This window comes from Panthera onca, chromosome D4, assembly GCF_046562875.1.
Source record: "Panthera onca isolate mPanOnc1 chromosome D4, mPanOnc1 haplotype 2, whole genome shotgun sequence".
NCBI classification, from domain to species: Eukaryota; Metazoa; Chordata; class Mammalia; order Carnivora; family Felidae; genus Panthera; species Panthera onca.
The window spans coordinates 63,656,340-63,671,031 of record NC_138351.1 but is presented as its reverse complement, the minus strand read 5'-3'; the positions used below and the strand labels follow the sequence as shown (position 1 = coordinate 63,671,031).

At 36.8% G+C, this 14,692-nt stretch overlaps 1 protein-coding gene across 1 annotated transcript in view; it reads right to left on the bottom strand.

Moving 5' to 3' along the window:
- PLPPR1 (phospholipid phosphatase related 1) overlaps positions 1-6,058 on the bottom strand; it is a 327,234-nt gene extending 321,176 nt beyond the window's left edge. The window contains exon 1 of the mRNA XM_060609179.2: positions 5,938-6,058. The gene's annotated coding sequence lies outside the window, so the exon portion shown is untranslated. The remainder of the gene's footprint in view (positions 1-5,937) is intronic.
- Between the last annotated feature and the right edge of the window lie 8,634 nt (positions 6,059-14,692).

Sequence of the window (14,692 nt, the reverse complement as noted above, 5' to 3'; positions counted from 1 at the left end):
ATGAGGCAGCTGGGTGGCTCAGTTGGTTAAGCGTCCAACTTCAGCTCAGGTCATGATCTCATGGTTAGTGAGTCTGAGCCCTGCAACAGGCTCTGTGCTGGAACCTGGCTTGGAGCCTGGAGCCTGCTTCAGATTCTGTGTCTCCTTCTCTCTCTCTTCCCCTCCCCCACTTGTGCTCTGTCTCTCAAAAATAAATAAATGCAAAAAAAAATTTAAAGAAAATAAATGTAAATGTTCAAGGATAGAAAGAATGAGAAGGAAAAAGGAGAGAACATGACAATGATATGGTTGATCACTGGTTGAATTAGTAGATGCCAGGAGGCTATGCAAAAAAAAAAATGCTTAAAAGATATTTGACAAAGCACAACATCCATCCATGATAAAAACCCTCCACAAAGTAGTTTTAAAAGGAACATACCCCAATATAATAAAGTCCATATGTGAAAAACACACAGTTGACATCATACTCAATGGTGAAAAAACTGAGATCTTACCCCTAAGATCAGGAACAAGACAAGGATGCCCACTCTCACCACTTTTATTCAACATAGTACTAGAAGTCCACAGCAATCATGCAACAAAAAGAAACAAAAGCCATCCAAATTAATAAGAAAAAAGTAACACTTTCACTATTTGTAGATGACATGTACTATATATAGAAAACCCTAAAGACTCCATGAAAAAACTACCAGAATTGATAAATGAATTCAGTAAAGTTGCAGGATACAAAATCAACATGCAGAAATCTGTTGCATTTCTATACACTAATAATGAAACATCAGCAGAGAAATTAAGAAAAGATTCCCATTTACAACTGTGCCAAAAATAATAAAATACCTTGGAATAAACTAAACCAAAAAAAGGAAAGACCTGTACTCTGAAACTATAAAACACTGATGGAAAAAAACTGAATATGACACAAACAAATGGGAAGATATTCCATGTTCATGGATTGGGGGAAACAATATTGTTAAAATGTCCATACTAACAAAAGCAATCTACATATTTAATGCAATCCTTATCAAAATGCCAACAGCATTTCTCACAGAGCTAGAACAAACAATCCTAAAATTTGTATGGAAACATAAAGGACACTGAATAGCCAAAGCAATCTTGAAAAAGAAAAAAGAAAGAAAGAAAGAAAAAACCTGGAGGTATCACAATCACAGATTTCAAGATACACTATAAAACTATAGTAATCAAAACAGTATGGTACTGGCACAAAAACAGAAACACAGGTTGATGGAACAGAATAGAGAGCCCAGAAATAAACCCACAATTATATGGTCAATTAATCTTTGACAAAGGAGGCAAGAATATGCAATGGGAAAAAGACAGTCTCTATAACAAATGATGTTGGGAAAACTGGACAGCTACATGCAAAAAAATAAAATTGGACCACTTCCTTACATCATACACAAAAATAAACTCAAAATAGATTAAGGACCTAAATGTGAGACCTGAAACCATAAAAATCATAGAAGAGAGTACACTCAGTAATTTCTCTGACACAGCTGCAGCAATATTTTTCTAGATACATTTCTGAGGTAAGGGAAACAAAAGCAAAAATAAACTACTGGGAAAACATCAAAACAAATAAAAAACAAAATTAAAAGGCAACCTACAGAATGGGAGAAGATATTTGCAAATGATATATCTTATAAAGAGTTAGTATCCAAAATATATAAAGAACTTCTATAATTCGACGCCATAACACTACTAATAATAATCCTATTAAAAATGGGCAGAAGACATGAATAGACATTTCTCCAAAGAAGACATACAGATGGCCAACAGACACAGGAAAAGATGCTCAACATCACTCATCGTCAGGGAAATGCAAATCAAAACTACAATGCACCTCACATCTGTCAGAATGGCTAAAATCAAAAGCACAAGAAACAGCAAGTGTTGGCAAGGCTATAGAGAAAAAGGAACCCTCATGCTCTGTTGGTGGGAATGCAAACTGGTGCAGTCACTGTGGAAAACAGTATGATGGAATTTCCTCAAAACATTAAAAATAGAACCACCATATGATCCAGCAATTCTACTTCTGGGTATTTATCCTTTTCTTTGGAAAGTATCCTTTTCTTGGATAAATACCCAAAAGTAGAATTGCTGGATCATATGGTGGATGGAGTCCATCAGGCTCGCAATCTCTCTCTCTCTCTCTCTCTCTCTCTTAAAATAAATAAATAAACATAAAAAAAAAAAAAAGCTTGTTCAAAGCTCTCTGCAGACATTATTGGATTCTCAGTAAATGTCATTAGCATCAGGACTTATTAGATCTTGGCATGAGAGTATCTATAGTCAGGGAAAACATCAAAAATCTCTTTAGAGGAATATAGGACTATTTAAAACTTTGCTTTAAATAAGTTGCTGGCCTTTCTCATTTTTGATCATGTTTTAAGAATAAGGTCCTGACCTAGCATCTAATTTCCCATGCTAGATCTGTGATAAAGTCTAGAAGGTAATGCTGCTTAGCTGGGTATTTAATTTTTCCAATACAAACACAGAGAAATAGAGAAACAGAATGAAGCAGACAGTTGTGGGGTGTGTAACAGAGAGAAAGAAAGAAAGAATTTCCAGTTAGGTCAGGTTCCTTTTGAAGACAGCTACACTTTTCTGCCCTTAAATTCTATGAGAAAAAATACATTTTTTTGAACAAAATATCCCTCAACATAAATTATATCTGAAGTTTCTGCCAGTTGCAATCAAAACAACATTGAGTAAAACACTAGCCAGAAATAATTAATCTCATATCTACCTATTGGACCACAGGTATGATTCAAATATTCTCCTTTATTAACATTAGATCTCTGAATATCCTGGTTTCCCCTAAAAAGACCTCATGCTCTAACATTACTTTTCTAACTTTCTTTTTTAAAACAAACAAGCAAGCAAAAAACACCACTAAACAACTTTCTATTATATGTATACAATGTTCAAAACTAGAGCTCCTTTTTTATGAGATAATAGTGGTCATATTAAGGTATTACACATTGAAGTATGAATGCCCAATAGGTTAAGCCCCCCCCAGAGATATTTCTCTTAGATATACAGTTTTAATTTCTAATTGTTGAATTTTATGTAGTGGGAAGGACTGATAATGACATTGTGATTCCTCTCAAATTTAACTTAACCCAACAGACAAGAAATTACTGGTTTTGGAACCATATTTGCATTCAATGCAGTAAGAACCTGAATTTCCCTGTAAGTTAATTTCCTCAGCCATGAAATAAGACAAATGTCTCCCTTTCAGATTTGTAGAAACAAATAAGGGAGCATTTGTAAATCACAGAGCCAAGTTTGTGGTGTTCAAATCATATACGTGACTAGTTATCTTAATTTATTTGGAAAGGTGTGGGATTTGCCTTACATTAGAAGTCACCTGCTCCACCTTTTATTAAAGACAGCCCTCAAGTCATCAGGGAATGTCTTGGCTTAGGGCGGTCTCACAGCAGCATGAGGAAATGAAAGCCTACAGTAAGGAATGGTAAACACTTAGCATAACCGCCATCAATCCTAGCTTCTGTGTCTACAGCAGATACTACTAACTGATGGAGCACTCGTTCTCACTGGCCAGAGACACAGTTTCAGAGTTTCAAAAAAGTAGTTCAGGCAACCACTCCTAAGTAATCAGAGCAAGCACTGAGATTAAAGCATTTTGCCATTAACAGTACAGGACAAAGATCAGCAAATTTTTCTGTACAGAGCCAGAAAGTATTTTTTTATTTTTCTGCCATATGGTCTCTACTGCAGATACTCAATGTTGCCTTCCTAGTATGAAAGCAACCATAGACAGTATATAAACAAAGGGGAGTGGCTGTGTTCCAATAAAACTGCATTTACAATAATAGGCAGTGGGCTAAATTTGGCCCACAGGCATGATGTTTGTCAACTCCAGGTCTAGAGCCTCTCCTAAATTCAAGGGGAGGGACCCTGGGTGGCTCAGTCAGTTAAGCATCAGACTTCAACTCAGGTCATGATCTCAGGGCTCCTGAGTTCCTAGGGCTCTGAGCTGTCAGCACAGCCTGCTTCGGATTCTGTGTCTCCCTCTCTCTCTCTCTGCCCCTCCCCCACTCATGCTCTGTCTCTCTCTCAAAAATAAATAAACATTAAAAAATTTTTTTAAATCAAGGGGAGTCACTATAATGACAAATGCTGCTGAAATAATTTCAGGAATTTGCAAAGGAAATGTTTTGGCAGGCTGGCAAGGTGAGGGATGTGAAAATAGCCCTGAGACCTGAGAACTTCCTCTTCTTAATTTTACCTGAAATCCTGCTGAGTCCATTATTCTCCCAATTCTCAGAGATTGTAGAGGTCAGTGTGCCCCATTTCTCTTGGACCTCAGCTGACTCAGTATGTCTGGTCCAGGTGTTTACATCAATGTTAAAATACACCAGCTGATGTCTCCTACCCAGGCCACTTACTATTAATGTTAGATTACCACTGGGCTTTAACCTTGAGTTTGAGGTTCCTTCCCACTTAACTCATAATCCAAAATATCACTGGAGACTCCCATTGCCTCATCAATTAAAGAAACCCTTTAATAAAATGGTATTGCCTCCCCCATAACCATGCAACAAACTGAGTTACAGAAAAGTACTACCAAAACCTTCAGCTTTCTCTTGGAGAATCCTCACACTGAGTCCAATGTTATACTTTCTTCAACAGGGAGAAATATGGATAGTCAGCTGTATGACATTGGGCAAGTCATACTGAGCCACAATTTCTTCATCCATAAAATAGAGATAATAACTTCCCTACTTATTTCATACAGTTGTGTGAGACTCAAAGGGTACCTTTTTTTACTTAGGTTTATATGTCATGAAAGCCACATCAGCCATTAAAACATTTTTTAGTCTGCCATTTACCTCCACCCACATCACCATAGTTACTCACAACCATCAAACTTCAGGGCTATTATTGAAGGAATATATCTGCTAATGCAATGTTCCTTCCCAAATCAGAGATGTTTGTCCTGATCAATGTCCTACCTTCTTCATTCATCACATGACAGAGTATGTAATGGTCTGCAGATGGATCCTGGCTTTCATTGCCTTTTGGTGCCAAGACTCTTTCAACTATCCAGCATCAGCAAATCAGAACAACTATAAAGTTACTTAAATCCTACATGTCTATGCCAAGGAAGGTGATAATAAAAAGTTCTAAAGACATAAAGGACTGAAGCAGTAACTATTGCTTGGAAGTGATAGGTAAGAATTATTTACCATAACACCTTTGACTTGGGCAAAAGAGTCCTTTAAATTCCAATTGAAGTCCCCTTCAAGAAAAATGAGTAACTAATAGTTTTATTATAAAATCAAAGCTGCTAGGGCACCTAGGTGGCTTAGTCACTTAAGTGTTCCACTCTTGATTTCAGCTCAGCTCATGATTTCATGGTTCATGGGATTGAGCCCCACATTGGGCTCTGCACTGGCAGCATGTAACCTGCTTGGGATTTTCTCTCTCCCTACCTCTCTCTCTGCATCCCTTCCCTGCCCACACTCTCATTCTCTCTCAATAAATAAATAAATAAATAAATAAACAAACAAACAAACAAACAAACTTAAAAAAAATCAAATCAAATCAAATCAAAGCTGCTGTTCTCCTTCCAAAGTTCCTAAATTGCATGAGAATAGTATATTCAATTTCCTGGAGAAATTCAGATTCGGCAACATTCCCAGATACTTTGAAACCATTCATTTCAGAACAATCTACATTCTTCACACATGCATTTATCAAATGATTATAAATACCACCCTTTTGGTGTCAAAAGGGATCCGTGGCAATAGTTTCTGCCAAGGTCATTTAGTTCCTTTGTTCCTCAGTTTCCCCACCATACAAACACTACTTCGGCCTTTGTAAAGTAGGATTTATAAATATCTGCTTTCTTCCTCATGAGGGTATAAAAAGGAATAAATGGAACAATACCTCTGAAAGTACTTGGGAGCTGAAGGATCCATGCGGCCAAGTCCAGCAAACCTTCTAAATGATCTCCTACAAGTTAAGTAGGAAGGATGATCTCTTTGCAAGCAGAATTTTGCACAGACTGACTTCTGCAATGGAAAATCAAATAATGTACCCTTTATTACCTTTGCTTTTCCTCTCACTTAAGAGTTAGCTGCCTTTTATTAAACATAGTCTCTGCCATTCAACGGTTTTCCTACTATTTACTCATAAACGAACAAGGTGACTAACTTTACTGTGAAAAACAGGATATAAATTATTCTTACAAAGTACATCATGTTTGCTCTTCACAGGGCATGATGGTTATAATTTGTACATTCAAAAACTTGCAGTATGTTTGGCTATTTTCCAAAATGGGGAAAAATAAAGCTCTTTCTGTTCAGCTGCTTATGTCTAGATGTTGGGAAGGCCTTTCATTTTGCATAACACTCAAGGTGATAAATCCAAGACCCTACTCTTTTCATCATAAGGGGCTATGAGTGTCCTGTGCTGTCAAAGTGGAAGATCAGCCACACAAGTCATTTCAGATGGGCCAAGTGAAGTGTCAAGGCACACACAGCATTACTCCTACTGGAGGGTCGAAGGCCATGTCTGTAGGGAGCCTTCATAGACATTATGGGTGAGCTAAAACAGAACCTCAGCAGTAGCCATCACTCAACTTGTGATGGACAGTCTGCTGGTTAAGTTGATGTCCCTCAACTCATGGTTCTGGCCTTGGAAGGTGCTCAATTCAGCAGAGACTGGGTATTCCATCAGACCTTCTCCTACAGTGAAGACTCTCCAAGCATGGAGCCCACTGGCCTCCTCCCCAGGCTCCTTTCTCTCTTTATTCTCTGGGTTTCCCCATTCCCAGGTTGGGGACTTCTGACTGGTCAACTTTCCTCTTAATTTCTACTGTGTATTGATTAACTTTGTGCACTGTTCCCTCAGGACTTAACGTCTGGATTTCTGAAATGCTTTTTTTCCTCTCAAACAGCCTGGATCTTGCACATCAGAAGACTGGCCTTTCACAAGCGTTTCTCTGAATTGGGCCACAAGAGCTAAATTTAGAAGACAAAAATTAAATAGTTTCTCTTTTATAATAATCCCATCATTCTTAAAGTAATGAGTGTCTTTAGCTGAACTGGGGAAAGGTGGTATATTATCTCCTTACATCAGTTAGTGCTCTTCGGAGTCTTTCCGGACAGGCGGCAGGCCCAAACAAGGTGATCCTGTTCGGATTTTCATCTCTTATGCCCAAGGACTTGCCCACAGACTAAGCAGCTACTTCCCATTCATAAAGAGACCCAGAGAGAGCCAGGACACTCTCTGGCATGGAGCCATTTCCCCTATTACCCAATGTGTCACATTAAGCAATATATTTCTGTGAGATACAGCTTTAAGAGCTTTTCTGAAACATGTCAAAGTGCTCCTTGGAAGTCATAACAAATATATGTAACATATACATGTATTTATTCTTGAATTAATGAGAAAGCATAATTTGAAAGTAGGCTCCAAACAAAAAGCTATAGATATAATAACCACCCTATACCCGCCAAAGAATGTTTCTCAAAGAGTGTTACTTGAGCATAAACAGATCTGGTAAACTCTCCAGAATAATAATACCTCTTCTTTATTAAAAATGTACTCTGTACCAGTGCTTCACATATGATAACTCATTTAATTCACCCAGAACTCTGAAGTAAATATCTCCCCATTTCATTTGTAAAGAAATTGAGACAAAAAGATTAAATAACTTCCCTAACTACATACAGCCAGTAAAAAAGTCAGAATTCAAACACTAGTTTATTTGATTCAGAAACACACATCAGAATCAACTACAGAGCTGGTTAACAATACAGAAGTCCACCCACCTCCAGTGGTTGTCACTGAGTCCTAGGGTGAAGGTCACTATATAGATTAAGCCCCCACTCAGGTTCTAGACTACCTCAGTTTAACATTCTGAGCACTGCTCTTGGTAGTTTCCTGATCCTGGAACATTTACTTAACTTTTCTGTGCTCCCTTTTTTCATCTTTAAAATAGAGAGGAAGAGAATTGTAATAGTGTCTTCCCAATAAGGTCATTCTGAGAACTAAATGTATTAGCATATGTAAGCCACTTACATACATCACATGGTAAACACAGTATTGATCAAACGCACAGTATGTCACATGAAACAGTATATTTGTGTGAGATATCAGATCAGATTTGAGAATGACTGTGCTGCATTCTTCTCTGACTTTAGAAGAATTCATGGGGATAAACATCTAATCACAAGCAAAAATTGCAGGACATTCTCACCTTTTTATACCACCAATTTGATGTAAGAAAATCATATGTACTAGTCATAAGACACTTGAAGAATATATTTTTAGATGTGCTATAATATAGAGTAACATAGAACAATTACTCTTTTTAAGAAAAAGCAATACTTTTATTGTCATAGTAAAAATATTGACTGAGGTAATAGGGAGCATAAAACCAGAACATGGGGGTGAGAATGGGAATAAAATTATAATGTGTTTTTTTAAAGACTTTTTTAGAGAAGTTTTAAGTTCACAGCAAAATTAAGAGGAATATATAGAGATTTCCTATATCCACCTTCCCCATTCTCAATATCCCCAACTAGAATGTTATACTTGTTATAACTCATGAACCAATACTGACACATCATGATCACCCAAAGTCCGTTGTTTACCTTGGGGTTCACTCTTGCTGTTGTACATTCTTTGGGTTTGGACAAATGTATAATGACATATACCCATCCTTACAGTATCATAGGGAGTGTTTTCACTAATCTAAAGTCCTCTGTGTTCTGCCTGTTCATCCCTCCCCAACTCCCAATCACTGACAACCAGGGATCTTTTCACTGTCTCCATAGTTTTGCCTTTTCCAGCATGTGATGTCATTGGAATAATACAATGCATAGCCTTTTAGGTTGGCTTCTTTCATTTAGTAATATGTATTTAAGATTCCTCCACGTCTTTTCATGGCATGATACTTCATTTGTCTTTGGTACCCAATTGTATTCCATTGTCTGGATGTAACAGTTTATTTATTCATCCGCTACTGAACTTTGATTGCTTCCAGGTATTGGTAATTATGAATAAAGCTGCTACAAACATCCATGTGCAGGTTTTTGTATGGACATAAATTTTCAACTCCTTTGGATAGATACCAAGGAACATGATTACTGGATTTTATGTATGGTAAGAATATGTTTAGTTTTGAAGAAACCACCAAACTATCTTCCAAAGTGGCTGTACCATTTTTCATTCTCACCAGCAGTGAATGAGAGTTTCTGTCACCTGGCGTTGTCAGTGTTCCAGATTTCGCCATTCTAATGGGTGTGTAGTGCTATCTTGTTTTAATCTCATTACCTTGATGACATATAAAGTGGAGCATCTTTTCATATTTGCCACCTGTATATCTTCTTTGGTAAGGTGTCTGTTAAGGTCTTTGGCCCATTTTGGAGGTTGTTTTCTTATTGTGGAGTTTTGTGGGGTTTTTTTTAAGATTATTTATTGGGGTGCACGGGTGGCTCAGTCAGTTAAGCATTTGACTTTGGCTCAGGTCACGATCTCATGGTTCATGGGTTTGAGCCCCGCACCGAGCTCTGTGCTGACAGCTCAGAGCCTGGAGCCTACTTCGGATTCTGTGTCTCCCTATCTCTCTGCCCCTCCCCACTCTCACTCTGTCTGTCTCTCTCTGTCTCTCTCTCTCTCTCTCAAAAATAGATGAGTGTTAAAAAAAAAAAAAAAAAGATTAGTGCCTGTCGGGGAGGGGCAGAGAGAGAGAGACACACACAGAATCTGAAGCTCAGAGCCTGGAGCCTGCTTTGGATTCTGTGTCTCCCTCTCTCTGTCCCTCCCCTACTTGCACTCTGTCTCTCTCTCTCTCAAAAACACAATGAATAAACATTAAAAAATAAAATTAAAAAATGAATGTTAGGATTGCATCTTAATTACATATTTCTTTCTGGACTTAACTACTTTTCCCACAATTTGTAAATTAATCTGAATCATTTTAAAAATCAGAATTAAAGCCTATGGAAACATTGTTTTTATAAAATATTTTAGAGAGAAATTATAAAATGATAGAAATTTCTTCTATATCCTATTAAATACTAAAATATTAAGTATACATTTGTAACCTATTTGAAGTACTTTTCTGGTTGGATTATCCACCTCCTTATCCAGGGGTAATTACTCATAAAAATTTAGATTTTTCATTCTTAATACACTTCTTTAGGGTTTTATTACATATTTATATAACTCTAAAAAAAGATTACTTATTTATTTTGAGAGAGCATGGGGGGGGAGGGGCAGAGAGAGAATGAGAATCACAAGCAGGCTCCACACTGTCAGCACAGAGCCCAATGTGGGGCTCAATCTCACGAACGTTGAGATCATGACCTAAGCCCAAATCAAGGATCAGATGCTTAACTGACTAGGCCACCCAGGTGCCCCTCTTATTGTGGAGTTTCAAGAGTTCTTTTTATATTTTGGATAACAGTTCTTTATCAAATATATCTTTTGCAAATATTTTCTTCCAGAGTATGGCTTATCTTCTCCATCTTTTGACACTCTTTCACAGAAGTTTTTAATTTTAATGAAATCCAGCCTATTTATCAATCCATTCTTTCATGGATCAAGCTTTTAGTGTTTCATCTAAAAAGTCATCACCAAACCTTGGGTCATCCAGGTTTCTGCTATTTTATCTTCTAGGGGTTTTATAGTTTTGCATTTTACATTTAGTTCTGTGATCCATTTTGAGTTAATTTCTGTGAAGGGCATAAAGTCTGTGTCTAGATTCAGTTTTGCGTGTGTGGATGTTCCAGCACCATTTGTTGAAAAGACTGTCTGCTCCATTGTATTTCCTTTGCTCCTTTGTCAAAGATCAGTCAGCTCTATTTATGTGTGTCTATTTCTGGGCTCTCTATTCTGTTTCATTGATCTATTTACCTAGAACAACTGTATTTTTCACCTGACTATAAGATATAAAGTAATTTTAAAATATAATGATTGAAATTTGTTAAATTTTAAGTTTCATGCATGTTTAAGGCTGATCAGTGACTTTTTTCAAGTTATTACATTAGAATGCAGACTGCTGGTTACATGGGAAAATATTAGTATAGTTCCAACAACTAAGGGTATTCTTGCACAAAGCAACCTATCCCAGTCGTGCTTAATGAATATATTTTGTTCACAAAACTCTACCCCTTTTATCAAACACTTTCCTCATTCTGGTGGCCAGAAGCATGTGTGTTTTTAATTTCTAAAATAAAAATTTTCCAGATAATCTTCTTTACTGTAATATACAGAATTCAACAGTGATTCAGAAAAAAATATATATATAAATGAAAAAAAAAGAACATCCTTTAATTAGGTTTGTTTGTACTTCTTTTGAAAGGAAGATCATTTCAGGTGTGCTGAAATAAAAAAAGAAAAATCTAAAAAGAATACATATTTACATGTTGATTTATTCATTTATCAAGTCCTTATTGAAAGCTACCAGAACCTCCACCTCTGCAAGATTCTCAAGGGCCAGGTGATTCTCAAAATTATGTAGGTTCAAGTCTAGTAAATACATTCTTTTTCATATTCTAAGTCCTAGTCACAGTTACAATTGTTACTGTATTTTGCCATTAAACTCTGGTTAATTTTAATTTTTTTTAAGTTTATTTATTTTGAGAGCGGCAGAGACAGCGCAAGTGGGGGAGGGGCACAGAGAGACAAGCAAGCTCCACACTGTCAGTGCAGAACCCAATGTGAGGCTCGAACCCACAAAACCATGAGACCATGACCTGAGCCTAAACCAAGAGTTGGACACTTAGCTGACTGAGCTACCCAGGTGCCCCTCTAGTTAGTTTTAAAACCACACTGATTTAATGTATTTTATAAAAGAATATAATACATTTCTTGATTAATTTGAATTAGCACACAAATATTAAACATTACCAAAACTACTTACTTTTAAATTCACATATAGAATACTTACATCTTATTTGAACTATACTTTTATCTGTTCAATCCTTGTTATCAAATGCATTCTTAAATTCACAACCTAGAATTAATATTTTTATCCCAAACATTTTAAACTAAATCATTTACATTTTTATTGGGAACCAAATCCACTCTAGCACTAATTATGTTTGTATTCAGCTTTAAGCATCCAATTATATTTGTGCTCTATTTCAAGCATTCAGCTCTTTCGGTGAGAATTTTATAGCTAAAAATATATACATGCTCTTTCAATGTCTCTATTTTCTGCCTCCTCGGTACCATTAGTCAACATTAGGGTAGGATTTTGATCAAGGAAAACAGCATGTAGATAATGGAAATACAAATATAAAAATGAGTGTGATAGAAAATATTGTGTTTAAAAATTATTTCCAGCTAACACTCTGAATTGAATGCTGAAGATCTTAGACATTATCAAAGAACATGGATGTCAGCTGAAATCCTCCACGTTTGGGGAATGCTTCCTTTAGAAACCACACTATACTATGGATGGAACTAGAAGGTATTACGCTAAGCGAAATGAGTCAGTCAGAGAAAGACAAATATCATATGACTTCACTCATGAGGACTTTAAGACACAGAACAGATGAACATAAGGGAAGGGAAGCAAAAATAATATAAAAACAGGGAGGGGGACAAAAGACTCTTAACGAGTCTTTAAGAGACTTTAAGAGACTCTTAAATATGGAGAACAAACAGGGGGTTACTGAAAGGGCTGCGGAAGGGGGGATGGGCTAAATGGGTAAGGGGCATTAAGGGATCTACTCCTGAAATCATTGTTGCACTATATGCTAACTAATTTGGATGTAAATTAAAAAAATAAATAAATAATTAAAAAAAAAAAAAAGAAAGAAAGAAACCACACTATACTATTAAGTTTTTGTTAAATGTACTGATATACATTCATCCAGATTATGTACGAGGTAACATAAATTTTGCATACTGTAAAACTGAAGAGATCTAAAAGCATGTGATTCAGGTACATACCAGTTTATATCACAACAAAAAGTAAGGAATTACTGTTGTGGTATGAACTGTTTCTACATCTATGATGTAGTATGTGAAATCTGAACTGCAAAAAATAAAATAAAATAAGATCTATCCACTGAGATATTATAAAACCAACTACAATATGATGATACATATGGTGTGTGTTAGGAACCAAATGTTTGTGTCCCCCAAAATTCATATGTTGGACTTCTGCCCCTCAGTGTGATGGTATTAGGAGGTGGGGCCTTTGGGAGGTAATTGGGTTTAGATGAGATCATGCACATAGAACCCCCATGATGAGATTAATGCCTTTACAAGAAGATGAAGAGACCTCAGATCTTCCTCTCTCCACCAGGTGAGGACACAGTCCACAGTCCTTCCTCTCTATGGCTATGTTCCCAGCAGCCAGCATAGAACCTGGCACACAGGCTTTTGATAAATACAAACATGGGGTGGGGTGGGACTCAGAATAACCTGTTTGTTGGCTCTATAGCCACCCAATCAGCTGCATTCAAAGAAGCCAACCAGAAGTTTCTAATAAACAGTCTATGAGGTTAAACCTTTGCATGTTTTCTTGAAGCCCTAGGCTAGTTATTTTCTGTTCCCAAAGCTTGATGGTAGATGTTCTTTTAGGGACCTATAAGTAACAATGGCTAAACTTACAGAATATTGGTCAAACTAACTTTTTTCTTTCAATACATAATTGCAATTATTAATTTATTATTTTATTACCTAATTCAAAATGTCCCATACAAAATCATCTGGTCTACTTGAATTTATAGTCTTTTTGCAGAAAGACTGATGTGATCTTCAGGAAAGAGAACAGGATTTGGGAACATATGATCCAGGTCTACTTATGGCTCTGCCTCTTAATGGTTCTGTGATCACAAATAAATTATAACTTTCCTGAGTTTACATTTTCTCACCAGCAAAATGAGCACAGTGATATCTAACTCATGTAGTTAAATGATACAATGTATACACTAAGTATTTTATACAATCGATGGAAATATAAAAATATGTCATTGAAGTTATAAAACTAGCTTGGAAAATCATTGTACTTTATGTTTATTAGAACCAACATGGCGGGGGGGGGGGGGGCGGTGGTGGTGCCTGGGTGTCTCAGTTGGTTAAGCGTCTGACTCTTGATTTCATCTCAGGTCATGATCTCAAGGTTTGTGTGTTTGGGCCCCACTCTGGGCTCTGCACTGACAGCTCGGAGCCTGCTTGGGATTCTCTCTTTCTCTCTCTTTCTCTGCCTCTCTCTCTCTCCCCTTTCAAAATAAATAAATAAACTTAAAAAATTTAAAATAAAAAAAAAGGACCGACATGGCCCTGTTTCTTGATAATGTGCATAGAACGTTTTTGTCAGTAGCATGGTTTACCCAGAATCATAGATTTACTTAAATTCAGACTCTAAAGAGGTGACCTAATAGACTCACAGTGAGACACAAGAACTGTGAATTCACCAATTTCACACTCCCCAGGTCTAATTTGGCCAAACCAGGAGGACGATCAATAAGATGCTTGCCTGAGGCAAGAATGCAGCATCAGGTCCACGGAGAACAGAAAATGTCATTGACTGTGTAGAAGAATTACACCCCAGAAAACACGAGGAAGCCTAGATGGGAGTGAACTCACTTGTTAAAATTAGAGGAGATCCTTCACTGCTAAATTGAGAATGACAAAAATGTGAAAAACCATTATTATTTATCTGAGAGCTACC